The following is a 13,316-nucleotide window of genomic DNA, read 5'->3' as shown; positions in this document are numbered from 1 at the left end:
CAAAATGAGGGGCAAAAATAAACACCATTAGCGTTCCAGCTTGGAAGTGGTGTGCGTTCCCACGTAGGCGGGCACTCACTCCATGTTTATTAAGCGATTTGCATAAGTGACTGGCGTTAAGCAAAATAAATAAAGCCCTGGTCAAGTTGGAACGAGTTCAGTTGCATCTCAGAGTCACCCAGGCAGATTTGTTTGATTTGTTCTATTAAATTCAAGTTCAAGGTTGCAAAGCATGTGTATTACTGTTGAGGCATGTGGGCATTTCCTTTCGTTTCCACTCACTCCAACTATTGTTTAGCAAGAGGGCGGGGCAGTATGCAAACTAGCATGTTTTTGCATATGGGCTTGTTGCCTTGGTTCTAGAAAATTCATTTCCCGAGGTGCTTCAGCCTGAGGAGTGTTCTCTCCAACAAGGGAGGAGACATGAAATGAGTGCACACACCCCTTAGATCGAGGTAAAGTGGCTGCAGTGTGATAGCAAGTCCCTGCCTCCAAGTGCGTGTCCCTGCCCGCTGCTCTTGGCCTTGGCTCTGTCCACTGCTTTTGCCACTTGCAGCTTCATTTTCTCTCTGTTTCTCCTTATTACATTTCTCCTCAGCCTATAAATGACCTCAAATCTCCTCTGGCCAAAACCCACTTCTCATCTCTGCTGCTCCCTAGAGGTACCATTCCGTTTCTCCCTCTCTTTCACTGCCAGCTTCTCAATGAGGTTGTCAGTATTTACTGCCTGATCCCAGCGGGGAGAACCTTTTCCTTCCTCTGGACGCCCCAGGCACTTGACCTGCCCTTCACAGTATTCCTGTCAGCCACACACATCCCCAGCACTGCACCAGGTATATTCCTGCCTTTGACACGGTCCTCCCTGTACCTCTGAATTCCTAGGAACACAGCAGGCCCTATGGGGACTGATTTCTGAGACTTTTGGGCATCTCTAAATTCAAGAGTATACTTCAGTAAATTTTTTTAAAAAAGAATATAGACAAACAGCTCATACAACTCAATAACAAAAAACCAAACAACTCAATCAAAAAATGGGCAGAAGACCTAAATAGACATTTCTCCAAAAAAGACATACAGATGGCCAATAGGCACATGAAAAGATGCTCAACATTACTAATTATTAGAGAAATGCAAATCAAAACTACAACGATGTACCACCTCACACCGGTCAGAATAGCCATCATTAAAATGTTCACAAACAGTAAATGCTGCAGAGGGTGTGGAGAAAAGGGAACCTTCCTACATTGTTGGTGAGAATGTAAATTGGTGCAGCCACTGTGGAAAACAGTTTGGAGGTTCCTCAAAAAAGTAAAAGCAAAAAAAAAAAAAAAAAGTAAAAGCAGAGTTACCATATGATCCAGCAATCCCACTCCTGGGCAAAACTGGACAAAACTATAATTCAAAAAGATACATGCACCCCTATGTTCATAGCAGCAGTATTTACAATATCTAAGACATGGAAGTGACCTAAATGTCCATCGACAGGTAAATGGGTAAAGAAGATGTGGTACATACATACAATGGAATACTACTCAGCCATAAAAAAGAATGAAATAATGCCATTTTCAGCAACATGGATGAACCTAGAGATGATCATAGTAAGTGAAGTAAGTCAGAAAGAGAAAGACAAATATCATAGTATATCATTTATATGTGGAATCTAAAATATGACGCATATGAACTTGTTTTTGAAACAGAAACAGATTCACAGACATAGAGAACAGACTTGTGGTTGCCAAGGGGGAGGGGAGGTGGGGGAGGGACGGAGTGGGAGTTTGGTGTTAGCAGATGCAAACTATTATATACGGAATGGATAGACAACAAGGTCCTACTGTATAGCACAGGGAACTATATTCAATATCCTGTGATAAACCATAATGCAAAAGAATATATATGTATAGGTATAACTGAATTACTTTGCTGTACACCAGAAACTAACACAACACTGTAAATCAACTATACTTCAATAAAATAAATTTTAAAAAATAAATTCAAGGGACTTCCCTGGTGGTGCAATGGTTAAGAATCCACCTGCCAATGTAGGGGACACGGGTTCGAGCCCTGGTCCGGGAAGATCCCACATGCCGCAGAGCAACTAAGCCCGTGCGCCAGAACTACTGAGCCTGCGCTTAGAGCCCGTGAGCCACAACTACTGAGCCCACGTGCCACAACTACTGAAGCCCGTGCGCCTAGAGCCTGTGCTCCACAACAAGAGAAGCCACCGCAATGAGAAGCCCGTGCACCGCAATGAAGAGTAGCCCCCGCTCACCGCAACTAGAGAAAGCCCGTGTGCAGCAACGAAGACCCAACGCAGCCAAAAATAAATAAATTTTAAAAAATAAATAAATTCAACAGTATAGAAATGTTTGTAGAGGCTCCTGGCTTTTTCCGTGGAAGAATTTCCCCCAAGTGCCCTGTGGTTTCTTTTTTGCAAAAATGTCACATCTAAAGTGAACTACCTCTCCAACATTAACTAGTTTTCTCTCTCACCTAGTGTCTTCCCCTCCTCACAAAGCTTTTGTTTATTTGTTTGCTTGTTTAATAACTTCAGCAGAAATAGAAGAGGCATGCCACTGCACAGAGTCACACAGTCCGGGTGCAATCCCATCTCTGACATGGACAAACTCTCTGACTTTGGGGTGCATTACTGGTCTTCTCTGGGCCTCAATATGCCCGTGTAGAAAGTTGCTATGACAACGGCCACCTTATAGAATTATTTATAGGATTAAGAGAAGTATTGTCTGGGAGGCCCTTAGTCCACCTCTGGCCAGTGTTAGTCACTCACATGTCAAAAGAAGGCTGAAGCACTTCTTTCTTACTGGCTCCCTCCTTTCCTACCTGAGCACAGTGGTTCAGAATCCAGAAACCCCACAGAGGTGTGAGTGCAGAGCCACTGGCAACTTTGTGTGATGCAAACTGGTGTCCCAGCAAACTGCCAGATCACGAGCCTCCCAGGCAGTCACTATAAAATCACCAACCTCAAATGTAAGGTCACGAATGCCGAGGGTCTCTTCTTCCTGCTTTGCTCAAGCAGTGTGATCTGTCCAAAGAATCTGAAATAACAGAAAATATACATAGCAAGTATTCAAGAAGCAGATGGTATTCATATGCTAGAAGCTCTCTGTGCCGGCAGATCCCTCGCACATCCATAGCCATGGTGGAGGGAGGGGGAAGCATCACACTTCCTTCTTTTCTTGGATTTGCCATCTTTTTCTCATCTCTGATGCCAGTGTCTGCTCACAAGATTTACAAGAGAAGAAAAGTCTCACTGTTCTGGAAATGCTAGAAAACGTTCCAAAACTTTCTTAGCGTTCTTCCTAGCAACAGATCCAGTGACTTTCTCCACACTTCTTCTGGGTGGCACTGTTCTGGTGTTTATCACTTTCTGCCACCGACTGGCCATGCAAACTTGGGCCATTACTCCACTTTCTGTGCCTTAGTTTTCTCCTCTGGGGAGAATAAGATTGCCCACCTCGTAAAGTTATTATGAAGATCAAATATCTGCCAGCCAGTTACAGACGTACCCAGTATGGAATAAGCATGCAATATATGTTGCTTATGTAGTCATTTTATCCGCGTAAGCCATGATTGCACCTGTGAGTTGGTGGAAGTAATGCGACTCAGAATCGCACAGCTTGCTTCTGGAGTCCTGGCTTTACCACTTACTGGCTGGGATGAATCACTGAGAAGTCACCTGCTCTTAGTTTATTTTTATCTGTGAAGTGTCAGGAAGAATACTTATTTTTCTGTATTAAGCGAGATTACTTCTGTGAAAAATAAACCACAAAGTGCCATACAGCCCAAGGTGGTATTATGATCTCTCATCTCTGTCCTTGAGCAGAAGCTGTCTAGTCTGAAGTCACCTTTGTGTTTCTTGTGGCTCCCAGGGCTGTACCTGCCCCTGGTGGACCTTGACAGTCATTGTCAAATGAACAGTTTAACAATTCAACACATCTGAGAAAAAAAGAAGCACACCAAGAGGGCCTCTGCATGGTCAACGGAAATGACATGAAATGTACACATACACTCATGCTTTCTTTAAGACCGGTCCATCAGGCCCTCCCCGTGAAACTTTCTAGTGTTCCTTTATGCAGAGTCAGCCCTGGGAGGACCAGAAGTATCCAATTGGAGCCATGAGGATGGGTTTGATTGCTGTAGGCAGGCATGCTGACCACCATGAGAAACTACAGCTTGACAGCCTGACAGTCATGGTGGAGACAGAAAAAACTAAGGAAAGCCGACACAACTTTAAAAGCCCTTTAGTGTGAGATTTTTTTTTTTTAATAGATCTCTTTGTTGGAGTATAATTGCTTCACAGTACTGTGTTAGTTTCTGTTGTACAACAAAGTGACTCAGCCATATGCATACACATGTCCCCATATCCCCTCCCTCTTGAGCCTCCCTCCCACCCTCCCTATCCCACCCCTATAGGTCATCGCAAAGCGCTGAGCTGATCTCCCTGTGCTATGCGGCTGCTTCCCACTAGCTGTCTATTTTACATTCGGTAGTGTATATATGTCGATGCTACTCTCACTTCGCCCCAGCTTCCCCCTCCCACCCCGTGTCCTCAAGTCCATTCTCTATGTCTGCATCTTTATTCCTGCCCTGCAACTGGGTTCATCAGTACCATTTTTTTCTTTTTTTAGATTCCATATATATGTGTTAGCATACGGTATTTGTTTTTCTCTTTCTGACTTACTTCACTCTGTATGACAGACTCTAGGTCCATCCACCTCACTACAAATAACTCAGTTTCGTTCCTTTTTATGGCTGAGTAATATTCCATTGTATATATATATGTGCCACATCTTCTTTATCCATTCATCTGTCGATGGGCCCTTAGGTTGCTTCCATGTCCTGGCTATTGTAAATAGTGCTACAGTGAACATTGTGGTACATGTCTCTTTTTGAATTATGGTTTTCTCAAGGTATATGCCCAGTGGTGGAATTGCTGGGTCATATGGTAGTTCTATTTTTAGTTTTTTAAAGAACCTCCATACTGTTCTCCATAATGGCTGTATCAATTTACATTCCCACCAACAGTGCAGGAGGGTTCCCTTTTCACTACACCCTTTCCAGCACTTATTGTTTCTAGATTTTTTGATAATGGCCATTCTGACTGGTGTAAGGTGATACTTCATTGTACTTTTGGTTTGTGTTTCTCTAATAATTAGTGATGTTGAGCATCTTTTCATGTGCCTCTTGGCCATCTGTATGTCTTCTTTGGTGAAATGTCTATTTAGGTCTTCCACCCATTCTTTAACTGGATTGCTTGTTTTTTTTGGTATTGAGCTCCATGAGCTGTTTGTTTATTTTACAGATTAATCCTTTGTCTGTTGTTTCATTTGAAAATATCTTCTCCCATTCTGAGGGTTGTCTTTTTGTCTTGTTTAAGGTTTCCTTTGCTGTGCAAAAGCTTTTAAGTTTAATTAAGTCCCATTTGTTTATTTTTGTTTTTATTTCCATTACTCTAGAAGGTGGATCAAAAAAGATCTTTCTGTGGTTTATGTCATAGAGTGTTCTGCCTATGTTTTCCTCTAAGAGTTTTATAGTGTCTGGTCTTGCATTTAGGTCTTTAATACATTTGGAGTTTATTTTTGTGTATGGTGTTAGGGAGTTGTTCTAATTTCATTCTTTTACATGTTGCTGTCCAGTTTTCCCAGCACCACTTATTGAAGAGGCTGTCTTTTCTCCATTGTATGTTCTTGCCTCCTTTGTCGTAAATTAGGTGCCCATATGTGTGTGGGATTTTTTTTACTGTAAAGGGAAGTCCCATGTGACTTACTGAAAGCAAAGTTAGACAAAGCAGTTGAGATCTTTGGAGAACAATTCCACTTTGACAGGGGTATACCAGATACCTAAAATGACAGCTTCTGCTGATTTTCATGATTGCCGCAGGGAAGGATGAGGCGAGCTTGGCTCTGTTTTCACAGTATGTTTCTCAAATATAACTTCTTGGTCTGCTGCACGGGTAATTACTCTATAACCACAAAGTTCATGTTGCCAGTTATCTCAACTATGGCCTGATTTTCCCCAATGATGCTAAAGCCTAATTCTTCTGGGTTTTGCAGTCTCTACCAAGTACATGTTAAAACCTTTATCCAGCGAAATGAACTGCTTGGTCATGTCAGTTTATGTAACTATTTATATCTTCAGGATGATTTGCAGTCAATTTGGAGAATTGGTAATTATTAATTTTAAAGAGTGACCTGGAGACTAAAATAAATTCATTTTAATTTATTAACAGTTTGGTTTTCACTATTTTTTATACCACTGTGGGCTCTGTGAAATAGTGTCCAATTCCATATTGTGTCATAGCATGAACATCATTCTAAATGGCACGCTGGTCTAATCTGTGGATGACACGGAGGTGAAAGCCGTAACATGTTTTGGAAGGACAGAATTGAGACGTCACATGTTTTTGGCAAGCTGTAATGATGAACTCCATTCTAAAAAGGTGACATAGGGGACTTCCCTGGTGATCCAGTGGTTAAGACTCTGTGCTCCCAATGCAGGGGGTGCGGGTTCAATCCCTGGTTGGTGAGCTAAGTTCCCACATCCCGCGTGGCATGGCCAAAAACGTAAAAACAAACAAACAAACAAAAAACCCTCCAGTGTAAGAAGAAAAGGTGAAATATGAATGGGGTGCAAGTAAAGGCTTCTGTTGGTTCTAACAAAAATACCTACAAAAAGATAATGGAGATACTGTCAACCTGATATGCAGCTATAAGTATGGCTGGTAAATGAGGCGCCCCAGTATTAGTCCATAAGTATTGGGCATCTGGGGCTGCAGAGAACAGGGCACCTTTAGGAGGAGGGACTGATATCTGTCTGGATATGGGAAGTGGGAAGTTATCAGGGTTGGAGGCTGCTTCAGGGAATGAGTCTTATCTCTTGTCGTCTCTCTGCTGGCCTTTCTGCTTACCTGTGCATATTCAATAGGTTCTCTTCTGACTCCCAATATCCACTCCAGATCCCAGTGAGAGTTAATTTGATTATCATCTCTTTTCTAGGGCAGAGACCTTGGCGCGAAGCGACCTCATCGGTCATCCACCAGCCTCTGTGGATGCCCTTGAGTCAGGTCCTTACCCCGGGTCCTAGCAGTGGCCACCTCTGCTAAAACAGCAGGTGATTCCTGCTTTCCTGAACAGTGGGCTGAGGTTGGGGAAGTTTACACTAGGACGTGAATCTGGATCTGTCTCCAAGGGCCAGAACTGGGACTGAGGAGTGAAAGCTGCAGAGGAAGAGAGATTCGACTCCATACCGAGTTCCCTGAAAATGGAATAGGCCGTAGGCAGATAGATGGTTGGATACACCTTCCAGGCCCCTTCCAGTTCTCAAAATTGTGTTTTCATTTTTATTGTCACTCTTTTGTTTCTTCCCAGAAGCGTATAGTGAAAACCAACTTTTCACGTTATTTTTTAACTGAGCTATGAAGATGATTTTGCCACAGTGTAATTAGGATCTGCCTAAGATGTCAGAAGCAGTAATGCTTTTGCATTAGCCTCTTAAATAAAACATGTTTCATATGTGGAATATTCGTAAATTAGATTTTATTATAGCCAATAACGGCGCTGTTTAAAGAAAGGAAATCATTTACATAATGTAAATGTACTGGGCCAGCAAACTGCAACAAAGATACTTCTCTAAGATTTTGAAGATCTTAGTATAAGATATGAGTATAAGAATGTTTCCTACATTTTTTTCCTAAGGAATTGTAAATGACGTTCCAGAGATTTCAGTTAAGCTTTTAAATTCACATGTCGTGATGGACTGAATCATTTAGGACAGATTTCAGTGGTGACGCTTCTGACAGTTGTCTGAGCTGAAGTCTCCAAAATAGTGGCATTAAATCTCACCATTCAGCTTCTACTAATTTGGAACAGAGAGAGAGACAGAGAGAGAGAGAGACAGAGAGTGTGTGTGTGTGTGTGTATGTGTAGGGAGAAGAAAAATCATTCCATACAATGTTCATCCTTTCCCAAACAACAGAAACTAATTATTTAATCGGAGAAAATCTGAAAGCACTGGGAAGACTCCAGGGTGCTTCTGTTTCCATTTTCCAGTGTGAGAATGCCTTGTGACAAAGAGAAGATAGGGCAGATACAGGGCACAGTAGCCTTGCTTCCAGCTGCCTGTTTACTGCATTCCCTCGAGGCAATACATGGTTGGGGGAGAGAACAGCTTTGTTACAATTCCAGTTCCACCATTTTGGAGAGAAGACAAAGCACTCTCAGCTTCACTTTCCTCATTTATAAATTGGGGATAATAATCGTACTTAGGTCAGAGAGTTCTTGTGAGGATTAAAGCACTTAGCATCGTGTCGGGCTCGTACAAAGTGCTCGATAATTTAGCTCCTAGGATTATTTTTATCTTCATCACTCCGTAAGGGGTGGGAACCCCGAGGTTATGCTCTCCTGTGCCTGGAAAGTCAGTGGCATCAGGCCCTCATCAACAGTGTGACTCCATGTGGTCCCGTCCTACCCAGCCCAGCCCGAAATAGGGTCCGGCCCCAGCTCAGGGTCTGCCTTTATCCTCCCTGGGAGACTTGATCCCATCCTGGTGTTGCTGCTTCACTTGGACCTCGCATAAGTCAGTGTATCTCTCAGAACCCTAGTTCCCTCCTCTCGAAAATTGGGGAACTATTCACTTATTTATGTATTTATCTTTTAAAAAAATTTTTTTATTGGAGTATAGTTGATTTACAGTGTCATGTTAGTTTCAAGTGTACAGCAAAGTGAATCAGTTAGACACATAAATATATCCACTCTTTTTTAGATTCTTTTCCCATATAGGTCATTACAGAGTATTGAGTAGAGTTCCCTGTGCTATACAGTAGGTCTTTATTACTTATCTATTTTATATATAGTAGTACGTATATGTCCATTCCAATCTCCCAATTTATCCTCCCCGCCCTTACCCCCTGGTAACCATAAGTTTGTTTTCTACATCTGTAACTCTTTCTGTTTTGTAGGTAAGTTCATTTGTACCCTTTTTTAGATTCCACATATAAGTGATATATGATATTTGTCTTTGGCTTAGTTCACTTAGTATCATAATCTCTAGGTCCATCCATGTTGCTGCAAATAGCATTATTTCATTTTTTTATGGCTGAGCAATATTCCATTGTGTGTCTACCTACCTATCTATGTATCTGTCTCTCTGTACCACATCTTCTTTATCCATTGATGTATCAGTGGACACTTAGGTTGCTTCCATGTCTTAGCTATTAACAGGCACATGAAAAAGTGCTCAACGTTGCTAATTATTAGAGAAATGCAAGTGAAAACTGCACTGAGGTATCACCTCACACTGGTCAGCATGGCCATCATTAAACAGTCTGCAAATAAATGCTGGAGAGGGTATGGAGAAAAGGGAGCCCTATGGAAAACAGTATGGAGATTCCTCAAAAAACTAAAAATAGAGTTACCATATGATCCAGCAATCCCACTCCTGGGCATATATCTGGAGAAAACTATAATTCGAAAGGGGGAACTATTTAATTTTATAGGGTTTGAAAATTTTGGATACTATTAATTTAAACCGTATTTGTTTTAAAAACAAATTGAGTGATCAGGTTCAAATTGTGTAGAGAAGACAGAACTCTTAGCTTTGGATGAGTCATCAAAGAATGTCTCTGACTTTCTCTCCTTTGAAAAAAATGCCTGTGCTTGGGTTCCATCATACCTGATCTTCTGATGTAATTGGTCAGGGATTTCTTTGGCTGCATGGGGCCGAGTCACTGATATTTTTTAAAAAGCTCTCCTGGTGGTGCAAAGGTGCCCACAAGGTTGAGAAGCACTTAGCAAGCCCGAGGTCAGACTATGAATGGGAAATGCAGGTCTAGACTTCCTGCTTTCCTCATTTCTCCCTGTATACCGCCCCCAAGTTCTGGTTTAAAAGAGGTTTTCTGAACAATTTTTTTCTGATTTTTTCCCACTCTTTCTCATAAAAGTGAGGTATTAAATAAACACACTATTCAAACACTTCTATTAGTTGGCTTCCGTTTAATTAAAGTTTCATTCTGTGCTGTTCTACCTTAACCTTTTCCTTGTTTTCTTAGGATGGTGTGTCTGAAACCTTCATTCTCAGATGCTTTCTTTTCTCACCACCTTTAAAGCCACCTCTGAAATGTAATTGCATAGCTGCGTTCCTCACTGAGATCGTCAACCTTCGTCAATTACTTCGTTCTTCATTGTTGTTCTTTTCAGTCTGTATTAGATTCTTCCCAGCTGCGGTCTGTTTGTTGCTGTGATTGTAAAGCACCGGGTATTCCCATGAAGTATTCGAGTAAAATAAGATCAAGTGCCTTTTTTCCCTCTTTGATTTGTGTGCTCAGTTGTTTCCTGCTACTTAGGGGTCACTCAGACTACTATCCTATACCAAAATGTAACTGGAATTGTGTTACCTTTTTTCATTACCTGTTGCAATGAAATTGCCTAAAGTTTGTTAGACATTGATGTCTGTAACTACAGTAAGGTTTGGTTAAAATTCATCATGGAATTTAATACGTATTAAGTTCCCCTTGTCAGTTTTAGTAGGATAGTTGAACGAAATCTCAGCTTAATAGAATTAGCTAACCCAAAACAGTTTACACTGTTCTGTTTTTTTCCTTTTCAGAAATCTTTGTGATATTCCACACCTGTGTGCTGAAGACTTTGACCAAAGCTGCTGTCAGGAATTGGCATCCTGGGAAAAGGACAGCTTCCAAAATCAGGGAAACTTTCAGGAGATTCCTGGCCCAGTGGATCTTCTGAAGGTAAGAGTGGAACAGTTTTCTCTTTGTCTTTAGAAGTCTAAATGAACTGTTCTGTCTTCCGAGATCTGCTTCTTGGAAAAGAGTGAATAAGGGAATAGGTTATTGATAATTCTTGGTAAAGAATTGAGAGTTTTTCTTTTTCAGGAGATTTTTTTTTTTTAGTAGTGATGAAGGAAATCAATTGGCTATTTTGACCGAACAGGAATTTATTTAAAGTTTGGAGCTGTGAAATGAAGATCTATGAAGACCTACTTGAACACACACACACACACACACACAGACACACACACACACACACACACACAGACACACACACACACACACACACACACACACACACCCACACACACACCTTAAAAAAATTAGTAATGTTTCTTTTCCCAGAGAAATTTCTTATGCATTTAGGGTCTCCCTCAGCCTTCATTTCTGCCTTACCCTGCCTTCTAGGATTGTTTTAAGAATCAAACAATATAACTTATGTGAAAGCACTTTGTAAACCATGATGTATTATTTGCATAAGTAAGAAAAACAATTACTATTTCCGAACATTTATAATCCTCCAAAATACCCACATATGCTCCAATCTGTTTTCCTCTATAGTTTGGTTCATTTTTATTTCGATTCAGTAAACTTTGCTAGGATCTGAAAAAGCAAAGGTGTTAAGTCCTACCCTTCAAAGAGTATCTGTAAATTGCAGAGATAAATGCATAAATAAATATGACCAACTCCAATATGATATAAATATATCGAGAGTACAGTAAGGAATGGAAATGGAAAAGGCATCAAATGCAGCCTGGGGCTGGAAGACTGTGTGTGTAAAAGCAGGCTTCCTAGAGAAGGTGACCCCTGAAACGGCCCTTGAAAGATGAATAGGAGTTAGCCTGGTAAAGAGCAGGATGGGGTCAAGGAGGGCATTGCAGGCAGGAGCGGCGGGATAGGTGTGTGAAACCCACACGTGGAAGTAATACATTTTCAGCATTGTTGAACCACAGGTATGGGTGGTGGGGGTGTGTGTGTGTGTGTGTGTAAGTGTAAGCACTGAGGGGTTTTTTAAAAATCGAGGTATGGTTGATTTACAATGTTGTATTAGTTTCTGGTGATATATATCAGCAAAGTGATATATTCTTTTTCAGATTCTTTTCCATTATAGTTTATTATAGGATATTGAATATAGTTCCCTGTGCTATACACTAGGACCTTGTTGTTTACCTGTTTTATATATAGTAGTGTGTATCTGATAATTCCCAAACTCCTGATTTATCCCTCCCCACCCACCTTTCCCCTTTGGTAACCATGAGATTGTTTTCTATGTGCGTGAGTTTGTTTCTGTTTTGTAAATAAATTCATTTGTATCTTTGTTTAGATTCCACAAATAAGAGATATCGTATGATATTTGTCTCTCTTTGTCTGAGTTCACTTAGTATGATAACCTCTAGGTCCATCCATGTTGCTGCAAATGGCATTATTTCATTCTTTTATATGACTGAGTAGCATTCCCTTGTATATATGTACCGCATCTTCTTTATTCATTCATCTGTCGATGGACATTTTGGTTGCTTCCATGTCCTGGCTATTGTAAATAGTGCTGCAGTGAACATTGGGGTGCATGTATCTTTTGAAGTATGGTTTTCTCTGGATATATGTGAGGAGTGGGATTGCTGGATCATATGGTAATTGTATTTTTAGTTTTTTAAGGAACACCATAGTGTTTTACATAGTGGCTGCACCAATTTACATTCCCACCAACAGTGTAAGAGGGTTCCCTTTTCCTCTGAGGGGTTTTAAGCTGGTGGTCATTGGCGTTTTAGGTGTGTTACCCTGGAGAAAGTATAGAAAAAGAGTTGCAGGTGAGCAAGATTGAAGGAAGGAAGATTCGTTTTGTAATGATCTGGGGAAGAGATGGAAGGGCTAGAATTAGAGTAGAAGCAGTGAGGAATAGAGAGAGTGAAGTTTGAAAGAGCTAGAATATTCTGGATTTGGTGATAGTTTGGGCATTGGAAGCAAGAACAAGTTAGGACTTGGGATTGTCAGGTTTCTGACTTGGGTGACTTGGGTCATCAAGGGGATTAGGAGGGAAGCGGACTTACTGTTGGAGAGGAGAGGACTTTGAGGTATATTTGGGACATATATATTTCAAAGATAGGTTGAAATATCCACCAGGCAGTTGGAAGTTTAAGTATGGTGGTTAGGGGAGGGTTCAGGGCTAACAACATTGATTTGGGAGTTACAGACAATAGTTTAAAATCTTTTTAAAAATATGAATTTGATTTTGTACTTAAGCCCTCACTATTATTCATTCTGACACTTAAAACACAACTCACGGGAATTCCCTGGTGGTCCAGTGGTGAAGACTCCATGCTTCCACTGCAGGAGACATGGGGTCGATCTCCGGTCAGGGAACTAAGAATCCCACAGGTTGCGTGGCATGGCCAAAAACACACACACGCACACACGCACACACACACACACACACACACACAACTCGCCACATTCTCAATTTTCATTTTATTTTGCCATTACCTATCATTTCATTTGTATCTGTACTTGTTGGCCTTAT

General features: G+C 41.1%; 1 protein-coding gene across 18 annotated transcripts in view; it reads left to right on the top strand.

Annotated features, from left to right (window-relative positions):
* The window catches only part of NRCAM (neuronal cell adhesion molecule), a 312,757-nt gene that overhangs the window by 55,475 nt on the left and 243,966 nt on the right, over positions 1 to 13,316 (top strand). For all 18 annotated transcript variants that reach the window (XM_036864178.1, XM_036864174.1, XM_036864173.1 and 15 more), the window contains exon 2: positions 10,621 to 10,759. The gene's annotated coding sequence lies outside the window, so the exon portion shown is untranslated. The remainder of the gene's footprint in view (positions 1 to 10,620; positions 10,760 to 13,316) is intronic.

The sequence above is a fragment of the Balaenoptera musculus genome, chromosome 9, assembly GCF_009873245.2.
Source record: "Balaenoptera musculus isolate JJ_BM4_2016_0621 chromosome 9, mBalMus1.pri.v3, whole genome shotgun sequence".
NCBI classification, from domain to species: domain Eukaryota; kingdom Metazoa; phylum Chordata; class Mammalia; order Artiodactyla; family Balaenopteridae; genus Balaenoptera; species Balaenoptera musculus.
This window is presented reverse-complemented; position numbering and strand designations above follow the sequence as displayed.